We start from the raw sequence: 18,620 nt of genomic DNA on the forward strand, positions 1-18,620 counted from the left end.
TAGGAGACGAGCAGCATCTTACAGTTCATCAGTCATGGTATAAAAGGGCTTATCGCACCATTTCATGAACTTAAGTGAAGTTTATTTCTCTTTGATACTTAATCAAAAATTGATATAGAGAGAAAATAACCAAAAACCATGGCTTATATGTAAAAATGTTTCCAATTAAATACATTAACTTTGTTAAATAATATGATGATTAGAATACTACATCAACTTCTATATTGGAGACAGTATATAACACAAAATTATGCTATTGAAAACCTAGGAAGAAGTCTTCTCATTCTCACTTTTTTGAAAGACACATGAAAAATCAGTGTAATGTTTACCAGGTTTCCCAAAACGTTAGTCATTCCTTCTAATAAAACATGATATTGTAGAAATGCTTAGGGTTTTATATTGAGCTCAGAATTGTTACATGTAATTTAAATCCATAGATTTTATTAATGAAGTAATGGAAATGGAATAAAATTTGAAAAGATAAATGGCAGTTTAATGTATCTTTACCCCTAACCTATTAGGCTGCTTATAAAAACAGATACCTTCCCATTTAAGCAGCTAAAGCTTGACTTTACCACTTTCCTTTTCTTTCTTCACCTGCCATGTTGTTCTGGTATTTAAACAGATGTACAGCCTTAATGGAACAACATTCATTTTTTTATCTGATTTTAAAGATCACTTCTCTTCAGTAATAGGGAAGTGATTGCCATTATTCCTTATTATTGCATTTCCACGTTAACAAAACATTTTGAAATTAGAGAAATACCTTTATGCTATCTCATACCATAGATTTTCTCAAATCCTCTAGGGCTCTTGTCTTACAAGTGTTATGATATTGTAAAAGACTGCTAGCTGTACTATCCATTCATAGAAATCAACAATGTTATTACAAAACAGCTGGTTTAACTACAGGAGAGAACTACAAATTGGCCTCAGGTACGAAACTACTGAGATGGGGAGCAGCAAAACAGGGCGAGTTGCTTAGGGAAAACACTGTGGCAGCTGCACTAGTGGGAAGATGCCTTAGGGTGCAATGATAGGAAATGTTAAAAAAAGGAAAGAAAGAAAGATTTTGCCACTGGAAAAACCAACAACACTCTCAGTATTAAGGAGCAACCCTCAGAGTGAGAGAATAACAGCTTAGTGTCCTAATAATTTATTAGGTTGTAAAACTTCTCTTGTAACCCATTTGGGAATTATCAGTAACTAAAGACAATACCATTTAACTTTCTAAATTAATATTTTTCTTAAACTTAAATTAAGCCGCATATCATTATCATGTCTCATCACAGGGCAGGAGCCAGTTATCCTGGTGTAGTGTTAGAAAGTGTTGAACATCTTCATTTAACATTATTTTTTCCAACCTCTGTGCCATTGCTCTGGGGAGATAGGGCAGGAGGACATCCCAAATGTAAATATGACATGGCTTCTCCATACTAAAGTTCTTCAGGGCGCTGGCACTTTATCTCGAATAAAATGTATAATCCTGGCATGTTTCTATGCCCTTCAGAATCAACTTTGCCTAAACTCTAGCATCACTACAAGTCATATTAAATTTTTATAGTTCCTAAAATTTACCTCTGTGTTTCATGCCTGCCTTAGCATTATTACTCATCTTTCCTTCCACTTAGAAAGCCTATACTGCCCCTCAATTGCCTGATGAGCTTCTGCTCATATTCAAGGTCTACTGCAAGACTGTCTTCACCTGTGAAGGCTTTCCTGATCCACCCAGGCACAGCCGATAATTCATTCCTATGGAATCCCAAAACTCTGTAACAAAGAACCTCTATTATAGCTCATGACACAATTATATGTTTACATTTTTGCCTTTTATACTACACTATCATGTCCTTTAAGGAAGGAATCTTGTTTTCTGCAGGAGCACATATCAAAATGCTTAGCTTAGAATGATGGGTGCTTAAGGGTGCTCCAGCAAGATGACGCCGCACTGTGAGGTGGAGATGGTCAGTCGGCACTTGCTGGCCTCGGGGCTGAGGAACCAGGGCAGGGGCTCCAGGTGGTGTTGAGGTTCTGTCAGCAGGCGACCATGACTCAGCCTGGCCCCAGGCGGGGGGTTGGGCGGGGGTGGTGGTGGGGGGGAGGGAAGGGGGAGGGTGAATGGGTGAATTAAAAAAAAAAAGTATGGGTGCTCAAATAATAGTTTCTGAAAAAGTGGATATTCAAGTCCCTTCTTAAAGGGAGTCCAAAAGAGGATGAATTTACAAACCTAGAACAGAGTGGTTTACATTTGTTATAAACAGTATGATAAAATTTATTTCAACAATTATTTTACTGTTTCTTAGTATTTGTGTTCCTTTCACTCAAGAATATCATTAGTAATGAGGAAAAAGTGCAGCCATAAACGTGTGTGTGTGTGTGTGTATATATATATAATCACTGTAGTGTTAATGATAATAATGAGGAATTACATCACTGAGTATAGCAACCAGGAATATTGTTGTCAAATCTGGCCTTTGTACACCAGCAGTGAACTGAATCTCAGAGACAGAATTCTGGGTGAAGTAGAAAAAAATAGCTTTATTGCAGGGCATCAAGCAAGGTGTCCAGGGCAGCTAGTGCTTAAAAGATCTGCACTCTCCAAAGGCTTTCAGGGAAAGGTTTATAAAGACAGGGTAAGAGAGGGGGTTTGTGAGGTGTGTGATCAGCTCGTGGACATTCTTCTGATTGGTTGGTGGTGAGGAAATTGGGAGTCAGCATCATCAACCTTCTGATTCCAGCAGGTCTAGGGTCTACGTGCTTGTGGGCAGCATACAATTAACTTCTTCCACCTGGTGGTTTCAGTATCTGCAAATCAGCTCAGAGGACATGGCTCAGAATAGTATCTATAGTCCTTGATGAAGAACTAAAGGTCCTTGACTTTGTTTAATGGCTAAAGTATTATTATTTTGTCTTGCTTGACTGTTTTCATTTCTTTCTGCATTTTTTTACTTCTCTGATTAAACTTATTCTTTGACTAAAGTTTTTCTACAGACAAAAGGAAGGCAGAGGACATGGGTGGGGGTGTATTCTAGGAAGGCCTCATAGGGTCCTGCTCGGTTACAATATGAAATACAATAGTTCTTTTCCTAGCATTGATACTTTTACTGATGCTGTGGCTTTGGAAAGATGTTTAACTTCCTCAGGAGTCAGCTTCCTCAAACATAAGAATAATACAAAAAGCAGCCAATTGACAGTTACAGAGTAAGCTCCTAGTATACATTAGTTACTGCTTCATTTGTTAATCTGAGTTGCCATTACAAATTCATCTCAGTCCATTTCCATCTCACATGACCATCTTTTAAGATTTTAAAATAAGAACACATTTGTAGCACTTTTTGTCTTTATTTTTAAACAAACATAAACAAAAGAAGAGATGTCAGGTAGCTAACCTTGGAGATCATTTTTCTCTAATAGTTAGGAATGAGTTCCAGTGATATAACATTTAGAAGGAATTTGTAAAGAACTGAGAATGGGGAAAGTGTTGCTCCAATTATATATTTATATTTATACATATATATAAAATATATATTATATATAATGTTTATTTTATTTTATTTTTTTTGTATATAATGTTTATTTTAATAACTTTTTTACTGTTTTCTCATTTCTAAGGTTAAGAAAAAAATCCACATGTCAGTCTTAATTTCTCTTCTTCTTCTTCCCCATTCATATTTTATTTTTTAACTCCTCAATTCTTTTTCTTTTTCTTCTTTTTCTCTTTCTGCCTCAATGGCCGAAGGATTACAAGTACATGTCCAGAATTGAATAAAATATTAGGATTTGTTTAACGGACCCATTATTTCCATGTCTTATATCCATTGATGAATAATTCCTCTACTAACAAATTAATTCTATTTTTCACTGATAAATTTTAAACTGAAACAGACACATGAGTACAGATCTGCTAGGTGAAATAAGTAGGTATTATGCAGTGCTCACTTTTACAGTCTCTTTTCTTCCAACCCCATAAAAAGTAAAGAAAAATGAACTTGTTATGAATGGTACTTATTTTGGCAACCATAAATTGATATGCCAGTTTTTTACCCTTTTTATACAAATATGACAAATAACATCATTGGGTGGCCTTAGGAAAAATTATTCTATCAAATTCCCAAGCAACTGAAGTAAAAAAAAACTACCCCAAAAAAGACAGATGTAAATTAATTTCAACCTCTATTGTTTTATATCTAATGGAAATTTATGTTTAATGAATAAGAGCTCATAAGAAAATATATTAAAAATAAAAATGAGATTAAACAAAACACGTACATCAACTCTTCAACAAAGTACAGTATGCCTTAAATTTAAAAGTCAGTGTAACCAATGTTTATCGCTAAATATTATTTTAAAGCATCATATTCTGTTATAGTACTAAAGATAAGATAGCAATAAATTTGTATTTTAGAACTGTGATCATGAAATAATCCTATGTAAATATTTTCTGCTGGGTTTCTAGCCTGATAGACAAGTATATAGTATAAACATCTGGATTTTACTTAGGGACAATCTGTCTCATTTGTCCAAAAAATGAATTGGTGAATGATATTCATGTAGGTCAGATGAAACAGTATGAAATAGACAATAATGCAATTGTGTGGATTTGTGACAAAACTTTACATTATATCATTCATTATTAAATGATCATATACAAAGAATATGCCAGATAATGAAAATTTTGTCAACTGGAGCGGAGCTTTCTAGAGTCATACCACTGCACTATACTCAATGTATACAACCTACACCTAGATGAAGACAATAGTGATGCACTGACCATGTCTGTATGTAGACTGGAAGGAATGACTGAATAAGCTGAATGACAGAATCAGAATTTTGAAGGATTTTGACAGGCATGAAAAATGAGCCAAATTTAGCAACATTAAATCTGAAAATAATAAATGTCAACTTCTTCCTATGTTGTGGGTGAAGATGTAATAACATGACCCTCTTTGTAAAAATGAGGTTTTAAAAGAAAAGGCTAAGAAGGATCCTTTCAGGTACAGAGTCCTCAACATCCTTGACTGCAAATGCACCCTCTTTCAGTCCCCTTGCCCCTACACTTATAGGCAGAGAATGCAGCTCTCCTAAGGCTCTCATTGAAATAAGAATAAATCTCCTTTCTCTGAATCTTCTGAAGACAAGTTACCCTTGAGAATTCACAAATAAATGTTATATAACAAGTGAGAACCATTAAAGTATAAAAAGGACATAAAAAATTCAAGTATTGATTCCCCCATGGTCAACTTCACAGGAAAACTGCTATTCTCTTCGTTCTTGTAGGCCCTACCTCTGACCAAAGGAGTGAGTCTCTTTGCTTTCTGCCAAGAGAGAAGTACTCTGGAAATCCTTCATGCCCACACCACACCTAGAGCTCTCTCTGAGCTTTCAGTGATATCAGTTTGTCTGATAATTTTGTCTGCTGCAAGCAGGAGGAAAGGAGACAAGTGGTGAGGAGAGTGGTTTGGAGTAACTACCAAGGATATGGGACCAGATGCCAGGTGTGGTAGGACACCATGCCTTCTTAATGATGCTAATCTTCAGTGCTGTGGAAACCTAAGAGATATAAGTGTGTAAAATAATAAACGTCCTAAACTTTCCCATGAAATAAGTGAGTAAGGCTACTTCCTGGCCATTTTAGTTCTCCAGTAGTGTTTTCTGCTACATGATTAAACCTAGTTTTATTGCTAAACAAATTTAAAATATAGTTCACTCAACAACCGATAAATTGTTGCCACCAAACTTGAATAAAAACATTATTGAAATATTTTACCAAGACTATTAGTTAAGAAAGTGTATCTCAATTTGCCCAAATATATTAAAAATAGCACATATTTTTCTTGACCTGAACAATTTTGCATTACTATCTGATGCTCTGAAAATCAAAACATTTCAATAACATAAAATTGGTGTGCCAAAATCTAATAAGTTGAAAAAAAAATCCTCTATGTTAAAAAATATAAAGTTGTGGGGCTTCCCTGGTGGTGCAGTGGTTGAGAATCTGCCTGCCAATGCAGGGGACACGGGTTCAAGCCCTGGTCTGGGAAGATCCCACATGCCGCGGAGCAACTGGGCCCGTGAGCCACAAGTTCTGAGCCTGCACGTCTGGAGCCTGTGCTCCGCAACAAGAGAGGCCACGATAGTGAGAGGCCCGTGCACCGCGATGAAGAGTGGCCCCCGCTTGCCACAATTAGAGAAAGCCCTCGCACAGAAACGAAGACCCAACACAGCCATAAATAAATAAATTTAAAAAAAAATAAAAAATAAAAAAATAAAGTTGTTTTGGGTGAGAATATCAAACTGATTTAATCATGAACACAACTGAACTTTCTAATGGATATATTTAGAAGATTATTAGGTTGCAATTGATTTTTAAATTGGAAATCATCAGTAAAAGATTCTCTTTAAGGTTAAAAAGAAGACATTTTAATCTGCATTCAAAAATTAACACAGTGGGGACTTCTCTGGTGGTGCAGTGGTTAAGAATCTGCCTGCCAGTGCAGGGTACACGGGCTCGATCCCTGGTGCGGGAAGATCCCACATGGCGCGGAGCAACTAAGTCCGTGCACCACAACTACTGACCCTGTTCTCTAGAGCCTGTGAGCCACAACTGCTGAAGCCCGCGTGCCTAGAGCCCGTGCTCTACAACAAGAGAGGCCACCGCAACGAGAAGCCCGTGCACCCCAACGAAGAGTAGGCCCTACTTTCTGTGACTAGAGAAAGCCCGCGTGCAGCAACAAAGACCCAACACGGCCAAAAATAAATAAATATATACACGAATATGTATAAAATAGATAACTAATAAGAACCTGCTGTATAAAAAAATAAAATATAATTCAAAAAATAAATAAATAAATGTATTTAAAAAATTAACACAGTGAACTACATGCAGGGCAATATGGTACTAACTGAAATTTTAAAAAACACAATATGTGTTTTTAACTGAAAGTATAATTTCTTTCCTTTAACAAAAGGAAACTAAATTTGTGTTCCATGGAGACATCAGACATTGGAAAAATGTGTGCTCAATCTTCTCAACCATTCAAATAATCTTCTTAAAGAGTGAATAGAGAAATAATTCTTTGCTCTTTAGATTGCGGGACTTGTTGACCCAAATTGTGGTCTTTTGCCTTCTAATCTGGGCCAGATACAGATAAAGATAAAGTAACTGAGTATTATTATTTTGGAATGAAGGCTGAACTAGAGCTCTGTAATTATTTTCTTAATTTTTTGGTCGTGCATCACAATTCCCTGATCAGGGATCAAACCCCGGTGCCCTGCAGTGGAAGTGCAGAGTCCTAACCACTGGACTGCCAGGGAATTCCCTTGTAATTCTTTACATTCCATTCATGCATTTGACTACCTCCTCCAATAAAGAACACAAGATTTTTGAAGGCATGTATTTAAATGTTGTGTGTCTAGACCCTAGAACAGTACCTGAATAGTAGATGTTCAGTAAATATTCATTGACTAGATAAAGACACATATGAAGGATAGATTGCAAAAACTATAAGGGCAAGCTAAAGAAATACGGATTTAAAAAATTATGGAAGGTTTTCAGAAAAATAAAGATTGTTAGATCCTGAAATTACCCATTAGGATCTTAGAAGTCTTCATTGTTGTAGATCTTGAAGATAATGAAATCATGTAGCTTGGAAGAGAGCAGACTGAGTCCAGAAAGTATAAAACAACAAAGTGTTGTACTTTTTAGGACCCAGAGTTCTGCATTCTCTCATACACTTGACCTTTATCCAATTCACAGCCTCCCAGGTTCATATCCTACACTGATCTTTGTCCCTGGATTTCCAGTGTTCTTGATTCAACTAGATAACATTATGTTTAATACAATTTAAACTGTAACTATACTGAAATGTTAAAGACTGCCAAATCTAAACCTCTAACTCCAACTTCTGAAGGACTGCAAACCACGATTTTCAACTTTCCAGTAAAAATAATCACTTTTATGGAAACTAAAATAAATCCAATCATTATCCACATTCTTTCCTCCTCTCCACACATGCTTATGGTCCCTTATCTTTCTCTAAAATAGATAGTAATGTCACCAATAGATCATTCATTCAAGCTAGACATTTCTGAGGTTTATAGGACTTCTGTCCCCCCTTTTTATTTTTTCATTTCTGTGGCTGGTCAGAAGCTGTCAAATCTAACTTCCTCTCTCCATGATCATGTCACAACTTTCATTTAAGATCTCTTCATCCCTTAACCAAAGAATTGCAATGACTTCCTAATGAAAGTTCCATTCTCCACTTCTTCCTTCTTCAAATTATTGTCCATATTGCTTCTAGAGTGATCGTTCCAAAACGCAAATCTGATTAGTTCTACTAAAAAAAAAAAAAAAAAAAAGCTTTAATTTTTTCTTTTTGTGGCTATGGGAAAATGTCTAACTTTTCAGTAAGCCATAGATTGCCTTTTATAATATTAGGCATCACTGAACCTTCTTGCCTATATCATACCACACTCACATTTGAACATTGTTATGCTTTAAACATAATAAATAATACAGGATTCTCCAAACATGCCATGCTCTTTTACTACACAAAGGAAGTCTATGTTTTTTTCTTTTACCTTCCATGACCTGTTTCCCAATATTTACCTCTTATTCTGCTTTACCTATTCTCAAATACTAGGTGCAATGTTACTTTTCAGTAAACAATCACTCATTGTTTTTCAAAGTATATTGTGCATAATTCTGTTATAGCACTTATCACATTCTATCAATTATTTGTTGATGTACTTCTCTTTTCTTCAAGAAGATGTGTTCCTTTCATGCTGGGAGCCTTTCTGATTCAGATTTGTATCCTCTGCTCCTTGTGTCCTCTGACCCTAGGTACTCAGCCAATTTTTATAAATGGATGAATAATTGATGATAAGTGCTGTGGACTGAATTGTGTCCCCTTAAAATTCATATGTTGAAGTCCTAACCCCAAATGAAACTATATTTGGAAATAGTGCCTTCAGGAGGTAATTAAAATTAAATGAGGCCATAAGGGTGAAGCCATAATCAGATGGGGTTGGTCCCCTAATCAGAAGAGGAAGAGAACTAGAGATCTCTCTCCACCATGTGGGCACACAACAAAAAGCAGCCTTCTTGCAAGCCAGGAAGAGAGGTCTCACCAGGTACTAAATCAGCTGGCACCTTGATTTTGGACTCCCCAACCTCTAGAACTATGAAAAATAAACTTGTGTTGTTTAAGCCACTCAGTCTATAGTATTTTGTATTCAAGCTTGAGCAGACTAGAACAATGAGTGTAGAAATGAAAAATAGTTCCAGGTATAGCATGGCACCTAATACTAGAATTTATCCTACTTGAGACAACCTGGTAACCAGGTATTGTGCATTCTAAGAAAATGAAGCTGAATATGAATTTGAAAAAGTGTATGTCTAAACACCCTCAGTACAGTATTCAATAAATTACATGAGATGAATTCAACACTTTATTATAAAATTGACTTTGTGTTAGATGATTTTGCCTAATTGTAGGCTAATGTAAGTTTTCTGAGCATGTTTAAGGTAAGTTAGGCTAAGCTATGATGTTCAGTAGGTTAGGTGTACTATATGCATTTTCAACTTACAATAATTTAAAAATATTATGGGTGTTTTGGGATGTAACTCCCTGCTAAGTCAAGGCAGATCTGTAAATATGCTCTTGGTAATTTTCAGAATGATTTGGTGAAAGAGAGTCTTTAATTTCTACAGATTCCTAAATTTTTAAAAAATGAAACTCTTAATATTAACAAAGATAAATGTATGTCCAGATATTGGTGAAGAAAGCCTTTATATACTAGTATATATACATTGATAAAATTGGCATCACATAACGTATAGAGTTATAAACTCATGTGTTTGTTGTTATCTAACAATCATTTGCAATGCCATTGATTTAATATTCATTGAAAGTGATTTTAGTGACACAATAATACACAGTATATTTCTTAATTTTGAATAATCTTCTTAGTCTGTGATCATTACTTTTTAAAAAATTTTAATTATTATTTAGGGAATTAAAATAAAAAACTCTTCTGTTTTCTGTGTACTCAATCATTACTCTCAATTCTTCACTTCTGGTCACCAACTATGTAGGATTTGTTTCCCTACATCAAGAAATTCTGTGACGCCAGCTGGGAGTCTTACAATATAATTCAGTTCTGACACTATCTGGAGTGAGCTTCAGATCCCACAGGTTAAGGGCTCAATGTCACAAAACTGTTCCCTCCCTCATTTCAGATGTTAATTTCAAGTCCAGGTTATTTTCTGTGCCTTTGACTGACCAGCTATAAATCAGAGATTTCACCAACCCTTCCTTGGGTCAGCTATAAATTGGAGGCTTCCACTATCCCTACCCGGGGTCCAATTAATTTGGTAGAGCTGCTCACAGAACTCAGGAAAACAGTTTATTTACTAGATTACTGTTTCATCACAAAGGATATTAAGAGATACAAATGAACAGCCAGGTGAAGAGATACATAAGGCAAAGTCTGACAGGGTCCCAAGCACAGGAGCTTCTGTCCCCATGGATTTTGGCATGTGCCACCCTCCCCGCACATGGATACATTCTGGTTCATCAACCTGGAGGTTCTCCAAACCTAATCCTTTTGGATTTTTGTATGAAGTCTACATTACCTAGGCATGACTGATTAAATCACTGGCCATTAGTGATTAAGTCAACCTCTACCTCTCCCCTCCCCAGAGGTTCAAAACCTCTAATCACTTGGTTGGTTCCCATGGCAACCGCTATCCTTAGGGGCTTTCCATAAGCAACCTTATTAACATGGTTAATGAATTTAAAGCAGCTAGTTTTAATAATAAAAAGACACCTTTATGATTCTTATCACTTAGGAAATTCCAAGAGTTTTAGGAATTCTGTGCCAGAAATGGAGAAGAAGACCTAATATATTTTCTTATTATAAATCACAAAATTACAATTATATATAAGGTAGATCAATGAATAAAAAGTTGGTGTTGTAACTGAGTATTACACTAGGACAAATTTCTAGAAATGCAATTATCAGATTTAAGAATATGAAAGTATTTCCATCTTTTGATATATTGTTAAAAGGAAATTTTCCACAGATAGTATAGTAATCGCTAGTTCTGCTTGGAAGGACAAGAGAAGAGAGGAGGTTAAATGAAGTCCTCTTTCAGGAAGCTGTGCATTAGCCTAGAGGAAAAAGTTTGCCACCCCAAAATGTGTCTTTTGGGGCATGAGGATTATTTTAAACCTTTTTTTTTTAAAAAATAAATTTATTTATTTATGTTTGGCTGTGTTGGGTCTTCGTTTCTGTGCGAGGGCTTTCTCCAGTTGCGGCAAGCAGGGGCCATTCTTCTTCACGGTGCGCGGGCCTCTCAATGTCGGCCTTTCGTTGCAGAGCACAGGCTCCAGATGCGCAGGCTCAGTAGTTGTGGCTCACGCGCCCAACTGCTCCGCGGCATGCAGGATCCTCCCAGACCAGGGCTCGAACCCGTGTCCCCTGCCTCGGCAGGCAGACTCTCAACCACTGCGCCACCAGGGAAGCCCATGAGGATCATTTTAGATTGAGTATTTTTAAGAAGTTTTTCTTTTTTACCTCCCCATTAACTACTAAAAGAATTGAGATAGAAGATAGAAGATCTGTTCCAGAAAAAGAACACCATAAATCAGGGTACTCAACCCGCGGGCCGTGGACCGGTACCGGCCTGTTAGGAACCGGGTCGCACAGCAGGAGGTAAGCGGCGGGTGAGCGAGCAAAGCTTCATCTGCCGCTCCCCATCGCTTGCATTACCGCCTGAACCATCCCTCCCCTCCCCCGTCCGTGGAAAAATTGTCTTCCACGAAAACAGTCACAGGTGCCAAAAAGGTTGGGGACCACTGCCATAGAGTGTAGTGGACAGGGAAAAGCCTAGCAAAGTCTGTTAAAATCCCTTTTTATGTCCCATTGATTCTGTATGGCCCAGTAAACATTTGTTTACCAAATATTTGCTCTTTTTATCTGCCTGTGAACTGTCTTCCTTCCCCTTTAAGTCCCAGACCCCTCCGCCATCTCCTTAGTCCAGGATGGCATATTACCTTATTTTATCTAATTGTCCTTTTGGCCTCCTATTCTTATGGGACCTCTGTATGTAAAAAATTAAATTTGATTCTCTCCTGTTACTTTGCCTTGTGTCATTTTAATTATTTGACCAGCCAAAAGAACCAAGAGGGAAAAAGGAAAAATTTCCCCTCCCGAATTTAGCAAATTATTGAAATATACATAGGAAGTGATACACTGGGGGTGCTGGGTGTGGAATGAAGAAACTGGAGGCTTGAGGTGTGTTGTATTCTGAAATGGCAGATACTTAATGGAAATTAAAGTGGAAGGCAAGACACAGGACAGGGCATAACATCTCTTTTACCATACTAAGTAAGTGAAGTTTATACTAGAACATTACAAACCATTGGAAGATATAGAAATAACCAAATTTATATTTTAGAAAGATTACTAACAGAAATGTGAATGAATGAGGTATAAGAGGGTAACCTCAAAGTCCAAAAATGCAAGCTACTATAAAAATCCCAGGTAGTGGGGTTCCCTGGTGGCACAGTGGTTAAGAATCCGCCTGCCAATGCAGGGGACATGGGTTCGTGCCCCGGTCCAGGAAGATCCCACATGCCGCGGAGCAACTAGGCCCGTGAGCCACAATTACTGAGCCTGCGCGTCTGGAGCCTGTGCTCTACAACGGGAGAGGCCGCGATAGTGAGAGGCCCGCGCACCGCGATGAAGAGTGGCCCCTGCTCGCTGCAACTGGAGAAAGCCCTCGCACAGAAACGAAGACCCAACACAGCCAAAAATAAATAAATAAATAAATTTTAAAAAATTAAAAAAAAAAAAAAATCCCAGGTAGTGGTAATGACGCCCCAAGCACCAGAGTGGCAGAGGTAATCAGAGCAGGGGGGTTAGACCCAGTTTAGAAGGAACCTAGGATAACTCCTCTTTTTCTCACTTGGTTGAATAGATGTATGGCAGTGCTATTCTCCTAAGAACATTCTTTAGAAGAGCTATGGAGGTGATATAGATAATTAACAAACACGAGCTATTTTGACTTAGGTCTCCTATGGTATTAGTTTGGTTATTACACTTCCCCAAATTTATTCTGGTTCTCAATGGAAAATTGAAGTTTTATGTGTGAGGTAAGTGTGTATTTTTGATGTCACTATTAGTACTGGAATTTGAGAAATGCTTCCTCATGTACTGGAACCACCTTATCTGTTGGCTTTTGCTGCCCTTCTTGCTGTTACCAATATAAGAGAATTCATTCTTCTCAGCTCTTCTACCAAGGAAGCATTATGGTGGCACAAAGCAAAGCAAATTGGAAAAATGTTTCCACAGCCTTATAGTGGGCATTTCCAATGCCTACATCTAAAATGATGCTTGACTAGCTCATGTTTGGAGCATCAGACAAGAACTTTTGGAAAGGCGAATGCACTTCTGCTTCTTTCTCTAATAACTTATTAGAGGAAAGTTCTGCTTTTTATTGTGTCCTTGCTTCTGTCAATCTGACAAGGGAGAGCCAAGCCCAGGGTATTGGCTTTACCTAGGATTGTTGCGGGAAAGCCCTTATAGGGAACTGGCATGCTTCACCACTCTGCCTGGAACAATTCTGGACTCTCTACTCCCTGCTAAAAATGAGATTGTTCCATATATCCCAGAAATTCTGTGCATTTTTTTCCTTCTGCCACTGTTCTTTTGTTTCTTCTGCACTAGCTGAGGACCCATAGGACTAGAACTTCTGATTTAGTCTTTTCCCTTCCTACAGAGATAATGTTTGGAAAAAGGACCGTAGAGAACCAGATTTGATTTGTACATTATTCTATATCAAGGCAGAAATTTGAAGTGTTGGATATCAGTCTGGATTTTGAAAGAAATGTTGATTGGATATATGGACTTCAGAGCTACCTGCAGAGTTGATAGTTGAAACCATGGGAATAGATACAATTCCTCGAGATAAGTATGTAAAGTAGAAGAGTGAAAGGACAATAAATAGAACACAGGATACAACCAAGAATGACTAAACCAAGAGGTTCTGGTGAAAATGAAAAATAAGGAGTTGTTGACAAAGGATTAATCTCCAAGATTTACAAGCAGCTCATGCAGTTCAATAACAAAAAAACAAACAACCCAATCCAAAAATGGGCAGAAGATCTAAATAGACATTTCTCCAAAGAAGATATACAGATGGCCAACAGACACATGAAAGAATGCTCAACATCATTAATCATTAGAGAAATGCAAATCAAAACTACAATGAGATATCATCTCACACCGGTCAGAATGGCCATCATCAAAAAATCTAGAAACAATAAATGCTGGAGAGGGTGTGGAGGAAAGGGAACACTCTTGCACTGTTGGTGGGAATGTAAATTGATACAGCCACTATGGAGAACAGTATGGAGGTTCCTTAAAAAACTACAAATAGAACTACCATACGACCCAGCAATCCCACTACTGGGCATACACCCTGAGAAAACCATAGGTCAAAAAGAGTCATGTACCAAAATGTTCATTGCAGCTCTATTTACAATAGCCAGGACATGGAAGCAACCTAAATGTCCATCGACAGATGAATGGATAAAGAAGATGTGGCACATATATACAATGGAATATTACTCAGCCATAAAAAGAAATGAAATGGAGGTATTTGTAATGAGGTGGATGGAGTTAGAGTCTGTCATACAGAGTGAAGTAAGTCAGAAAGAGAAAAACAAATACAGTATGCTAACACATATATATGGAATCTAAGGGAAAAAAAAAAAAAAAGGCCATGAAGAACCTAGTGGCAAGACGGGAATAAAGACACAGACCTACTAGAGAATGGACTTGAGGATATGGGGAGGGGGAAGGGTAAGATGTGACAAAGTGAGAGAGTGGCATGGACATATATACACTACCAAATGTAAAATAGATAACTAGTGGGAAGCAGCCGCATAGCATAGGGAGATCAGCTCGGTGCTTTGTGACCACCTAGAGGGGTGGGATGGGGAGGGTGGGAGGGAGGGAGATGCAAGAGGGAAGAGAAATGGCAACATATTGTATATGTATAACTGATTCACTTTGTTATAAAGCAGAAGCTAACACACCATTGTAAGGCAATTATACTTCAATAAAGATGTTTAAAAATAAATAAATAAATAAATAAGGAGTTGCTTATGGTTTAACAATTGACAGGAAAACTTGAAAAGAGTAATGTGGCAGAAAACAACCAACCAAACACACACAAAAACCAAAACACAAAGGAACATATTCAATGTTGTCTAACTCTAAAAATAAAAATTAAAACTGTAGGCTTGGTATTAGACTGACTACACGTACATCTCAGGCCAATTTCTCATTCATCTACTTTTAAAACTTCTTTTCAATTCATTTAGAGCTTTGAGCCTAGATTAGTTCAATAAAGCATGAAGACAAAATGAAAAACGATTACAAAGAAAAAGCATTGTAGTGTTTCCTTATTGTTTTTATATTTAATATTGATCTATGATGTTTCAATAACAGATTTCTCTGGCCCAGGGAACTCACTATGGTTTAAGCATTAGGATTGATGTCAACTAACCTTCCCTACTATTATAATAATTTCCTTTATGTATCTTCAGAAACATAGAAAGTTAATACTTACACATGAATAAAGTAGATTAATGACATCCCAGGCTTATCAGTGTGTTGTATGTTTATAAATACAGAACCTTCTGACATTAGTCAATCATTGATCTTCATTCCCTGTATTCTCCTTACAGTTAAGTACTAAGAAATTGGATGCAATTTTAATATGGCAAAACCTCTGTAAACATTTTCCTACGGCAATCAAGGTGCATATTCTAGTAAATCAAATTTCCTGGCATTAGGTAAGAGTTTAAATGCTGGTTTTATGAAGGACCGTTAAGGACGCACATCAGGTATGCATGATTGTGGTATAAAACTGATTTATTAAAAAAAAAACAAACTGCATTTTAAACAAAAAGAAAAACATATCTTTATATAAATGTTCTTATGATACAAATCTATTGTATTACAGAAAAGCAAATAATAATAACAGATTTTATGAGTTGTCATGAAATATTTATTGTACATACTCTTTATGCATCATAATAAAATGTTTATTCCAAATACAGTATGTAAAAATTCACACAGTATGATTCAATTTACTTACATACATCCCACATTTAACTCTTTAAACATTTCATTGAATTATTTGTAAATTCCTTCATAAACTACAATACTTTTTAGGACACCTAAAAATAATAAGAATAACAAGTTTGTGTGATAATGTGTATATGCTTGGATTAGTTTGCTGAAGGCAGATAATATGATGCTGCACAAGAAAAATGTTTGAAAATCTATATATTCAAAATGACATTGGAGAATTTATCACTCTCAGACAATATTCTCTTTTGAAACTTTGATGAAACAAATGCTGTGTTCATTAAACTGTGTAATTTCTTATCAACTACAGTGGCTCTCCAATATATTACATAAATGTAGATTGAAAAGAAATAATTAAAAGTCATCCATGCTGTCCCTCCCTTGTCCCTTCCTGTTCATTCAAGAATAACAGCTGCAAGGAGCAGGCCGGTAGTTATGCTAAGAAGTTTTGTTGTCTCTATAACTGTATTTAATTGTTATGTCAAGTGAGAGCCCTGCACTAGAGATAATAAAAATAAATTTTCATAGCAGCTGCATTTGGGAATTCTCTGTAGTATATTAACTATTTTGATCTGTGCTCACCAGAGAGCATATTTCCCAGACTGTTTTCAGTATGGTGGAATCAATAGCCAAGTTTAAAATCATCATATCAATTTTAGTTGAAATCAATTAAATGTTTAAATAAATAAAGTGTTGGTGGAAACATATTCCAAATTTTACATGGGAGTAATAAAGTAGAATAGATTCAAACCACCATTTCTGTTGGAATAAGTTTCTCTAAAGTTTTCTTGCCAAAACTAGCTTCAATCTCCAATATAAAAACAGATATACAACTTCCTATCAAAACCCTTAAGCATACTGAAGTACATCTAAAACTTCTTTTATTCTTTCATAATTCTTCTTAAGTTTTATGAAATTCTCTAAAATATTTTCTAGAACCCAAGCTAACAAGTGAGCATGGAATTAAATGATAATAACTACTATTTATAGCACGCCTACCATGTTTCAGGCACTTTCTCTAAATTATTTAATGTAATGCTTCCAAAGCCTTAAAAAGAAGTTATTATCATCTAAATTTTCCATGTAAGAAAATGCATGATCAGAGAAATTAAACAATCTGGTCATTTTCTATGGCTTGTAAATCTTGGAGTTTTAACAGAATCCCAAGTAATTCATTTATGTAACAAACGGTGAGTGTTTCTCTGTGTCCAAGGTACAGGCTTACAAAGATGCATAAGACAGGTCTCTGCCATAAGAAGCTGAGAATATTTGATTCTAAAGCTCCTACACTTTACCTGAGGTCAATTACCAACACGAGGAACATTTGACCTGACTCTTTAATACAAAATCTAATAACCCCTATTCCATCAAAAGAAATGAATTTTTATTCAATAAATTTAAAATGCAGCTAAGGGGATTAGATGTGTACACCAGTGACAATCAAATATTTATAAAATAAGTGTTTTTATTCTTTTCTATTTATAAATCAATTGCAACTTAAAGGGAAAAAATGTATCTGTATCTATTTAAGAAACCTCTCTTAGCATAAGATCAATGTTAAATGTAAATACATGTAAAATAAAAGAATGATAAATTTGGCTACTTAAAATTTTAATTATGTCCACATGTCCAAAAAGACAAAATACAATCTAGAAACATCAAATTTGATAATCAAAAGTTTAAGGTCTTTACTCTAAGTGACAACTTTCAGTCTTGTATGTTCAACATAGTTATTCATTGTAACTTTTAAAAATATATATAGAAGAGAAATTAATGAGAATTTCCAGAGATTGGAGCAAGCCATCTCCAAGTGTAAAACGTGCTATACAACTTGGGTATAGTAACATTAATATGAGGAATATTTATAAATCAGTTATAAAGCAGAAACTAACACCATTATAAAGCAACTATACTCCAATAAAGATGTAAAAAATAAATAAATAAAAATATATAAAACCACACACACACACAAAAGAAGGAACATAAAAGCTGTATATAAACATGGACAAACACATAAGCAATACAAAAAATACATATATACACATATACATACACATATATATACATATATATAAAGATGCTTAACTTCATTAGTAAACAAACATCAGGACATACTGGTATGGGTAAAAGGACAGTTTCCCTAGTAAGCTTAAGATCCAATCCAGAAAGCTAGCTAGATCTCTGATGGTATACTCAAACATTATCAGGGTTTTACCCTTTCACTTTTACATTTTATACCTTTTCTTATTATCTGGTTATGTATAGATTATTTATCTAATAAGAGAAAACTATAGAACCATGTATTTATTCATTTATTTAATCATTTGACCAATACTTATTGAGATCCTAATACATGTCATGCATTATATGAGGCACTGGGATATAAAATGATACACTGCCTGCTTTCAAAACTATTTTAGTCTAATAAGGCACACAAACATTCACTCAATTAT

Source organism: Balaenoptera acutorostrata, chromosome 1, assembly GCF_949987535.1.
Source record: "Balaenoptera acutorostrata chromosome 1, mBalAcu1.1, whole genome shotgun sequence".
Classification (NCBI taxonomy): Eukaryota; Metazoa; Chordata; class Mammalia; order Artiodactyla; family Balaenopteridae; genus Balaenoptera; species Balaenoptera acutorostrata.